The following is a 3628-nucleotide window of genomic DNA, read 5'->3' on the forward strand; positions in this document are numbered from 1 at the left end:
CTGATGTCTAATCCTTTTACAGGAGATGGAACATCACATCTAAACTTGCATCTAATCTATGTAGATGAAGTTTGTGGTTTATTTAAGATTGCAGGTGTGCCCGACGATGAGGTCAAGAAGAAGGTATTTCACGTTTGATTGCGTTAAATCCTTTGTTGAGACAAATACCTTTAGTGATTTTAGCGCTAAGTATGGACTTGACTCTGAGATAGTAGCTTCATTGTGTGAATCCTTTGCTGCTCATATTGATCTCCCCAAAGAGAAGTGGTTTAAATATCATCCTCCTTTAGAAGTCAATGTAGTTAAACCCACTCCAGTTGATGTAACATCCCAAAATTATAATTTTTGGAATGTTAATATAATTATTAGATTGATTGTTTGTTTGTTTGAGTGATTGAAACTTGAGTGAAATTTGAAATGTTTCTAAACTTTTTGAATGAGAGGGAATAAAATGACTTTCCCCTTTATCTGGTGAATTCAAATTCATCCACTAAAAAAATCAGTGAGAGAAGATAACATGACTTCTTCAACTATAAAGATTTAGAAAGGGTGGATTTGAAAACTAATAAAAGATTTCCTATATGGATTTCATTTTTCATAGTTGATCTTATTGCTATTTCAAGGTTTAATTGGAGTCATATATTAAAAATATGAGAGGAGGAACATGACCCTCCAAACTAGGGGGGCATTTTTTTGAAAGATATTTGAACCCTAAAACTTAGGGGGTCATTTGAAAAAAAATATTTGCAAAAGGAAAATAAAATCCTTTAGGAATTTTCTGAAAAAATGTTTTTTTGAAGTATTTATTTTTGTCGTGGAAAAATGTTAAACAAATTCTATATTTTCTGCTGCTAATTTTGGTATATAACATGCCCATATTTGGAATTATTTTGATCCCTCAATCTTCCTTTTTTCCTTCCTGTTTTTAATTAAAAGGAAAATCTTCCTATATTAGGAAAATCTCTAGAGGCCCGATAGGAAGGTTTGGGCCCGATCCCCTTTCTTCTTCCCCTGATCGTCTCCTTCCTTCTTCGTTCCAGGAACTTCCCATCCATGGTGGGCGCACCGGATCTGCCGCGATCTCCCTCCCCTTGCCTCTTGGAGCACGCCCGAGGCCGCTTATAAAACCCTCAACACCTCCTCTCTCCGTTTTTTCCCTTTCCCCAACCCCATCTCCCCTGCCGCATCGCCCCGCCCAAACCTCGCCGGAGCCGAACTCCAGGAGCTTGCTGCTGCCCCTGCCGCGCGACCCCACTACTCCTGCCGCCGCAAGGAACCTCCCCACCCCACCGCACCCTGTTTCCCCACCCCCCCCAAACCCCGCCGGACGTCCCTCCACCTCACCCCCTACAAGACCTCCCCTCGTCGCCGTTCGTCCCTGTCCTGTCGTCCCTGTCGCAGGACAAGAACACCAGGAGCACGCCGAGCCTCTCCCCAGGACGCCCCGCGCCACCTCCCCACAGCGCCGACCCCCCCCCCCCTCCGCCGCCCCACCCCGCCGACGACCAGCCCCCCCTCTCCGGAGCAGCCACCGGAGCTCCCCAGCTCCTGCCAGCCACGGTTAGACTCCCCTCTCCCTTTGTTTTTTATTTTTTCTTTACCACCGTTAGATTGTGAACCAACGCATTAGATTAGAACTTGCATAACTCTTCGGTTCTTTTAAAAGAACCGGCGGTTGTTTTTATTTAATTAGTTAGCCGACGTGGTTTGTTTAGTTTGCGAGCGTCCGCTATTTAACACCGCAGCGCACACCCTACTAGCCACTCAGGACGCGCCACATGGACCCCTGTTCACTAGGTTAGATTTTTTTTCTTTTCTGTTTTTTGTTTTAAAAACAGAACCAGTTCTGTTTTTATTTCCTATATAACTTTTATTCTAGAGATCCAATGTAGTTGATTCTTTTTGCATTAGATCAAAATTTTCTTGTAGTTTCCGAAAACATATTATTTGCCTATGTTTGAAATTTCAAAATTTGAATTTGAACAAATTTAGTTTAAATCTTGTTTTGCTTATTCCAGCAGTTTAAAAATAGCTTTTAATTTAATTATTTTTGCTGATGTTTCCTATTGATCATATCTTTCAGTAGTTTAAGTTTCAATTTTTTTACTTGGGGTTTTTACCAAAACAGCTTCTGTTTTGGTTATGTAAAGAAAATTGCACCACTTTGTGCTATAGTTTTTGTGTGTTAGTGATTTTATTTTGATTGCATCAACTTTTATTGTTGTTTTTTATTTGATTGCTAGTGTGAGTGCTTATGTGAATACTATGTATGATTATATAGATTTCATCGGAGAGTGACGAATAGTTCTATCAAGTTATTTCTCGAGAATGATAATTCTTCTTCATCAACCTCACCAGGCAAGTCACGTTGATCATATTAATACCTATGTTTTATATGCATTGTAGTTCTACATTTATTCACCCAATTGCATGCAAAGTAGGTACTTGGAAATTTTGGATCTTTATGTAGTATCATGTGGTAGGCACCCACCCCCTTGTTACTTTGGTCGGGACATGATTATGCTATGCTCCTAGTAGACGTGGTTTTGGTTGAGTGTTACCATGAGTGTTGTGAGAACTTAATAATCAAGACCTGAAGAACTCCAAGACTTGCAAGACCTCAGAATGAAATATACCTCTGGGTGAAGGACGGTTTAGATGGGCTCCCTGGAGAAACGAGTGGACGACCCGGGATGCATGGGGAAGCGCCATGACATCTTGCGGAAAGCTTCACCCAGGCTCGAAGAGATGGACGGAGGCTTCAAGACCCAAGGCTTACCTGCACAGCCACAAGTCATTATGGGCTCTGGCTTGGTTGGACAACATGGCGACTCTGGACAGGCGGTGCTAGCAGATGTAGAAGAACGGTAGGATTGGATGGGCACCGACAGAGGATCAAAGGCACCCGTTGAAAGACCATGTTTTCATCATCCGGTCTTCAAACACCCTGAAGTGCAAGGACATACACAGAGGCGATCAAATCTTGTGGGGAACGTGTACAAAACTCTGCACAGTACTCAAACCTAATCGTTTAGCGGTGTCCACGGTCATGGACAACTTGAGCCAAAGGAACTGAAACTATCAGGGATTTTCAACACCCTTATATACATTTGATGTGGGTAATATTGATAACTTGGGTATGAGAACTGGTTGGCGGAACCATCTCATTAACAACCAACAACGTAGTAATATTTTTTGCTTTTAGCCCTCTCTTATTTTAGGAGAAAACTTTGCTTTCCGCTAAAAAACTTACAGCCCCACCTGCCATATATGCATATAGTATAGATGATATTTTTAGCCCTCTCTTTTGTGACTTGCTGGCATATTCAATATGCTGACCTACACGGCTCCAACGTCTTATGTTGCAGATACTTTCTTCGACGAGTAAGAGTATGATTCAGGGTTACGGTCCGCACTCAACCTGTCGTTGGTTTTATTTGGGACTCCACTCCCTTATACTATTTCCGCTAAGATTTTGAGGTATATATCAATTTAACGTTATTTACATGTGATTGCACTTTGATATATACATTGATGTACTGTGTGTGCCAGTATACTGATCCAGGGATGGCACATATACACAGAGGCTTGACTCGTTTTGAGTCGGGTCGCTACATATATGGTATCA

Source organism: Hordeum vulgare, chromosome 7H (genome assembly GCF_904849725.1).
Source record: "Hordeum vulgare subsp. vulgare chromosome 7H, MorexV3_pseudomolecules_assembly, whole genome shotgun sequence".
In the NCBI taxonomy this organism is placed as follows: Eukaryota; Viridiplantae; Streptophyta; class Magnoliopsida; order Poales; family Poaceae; genus Hordeum; species Hordeum vulgare.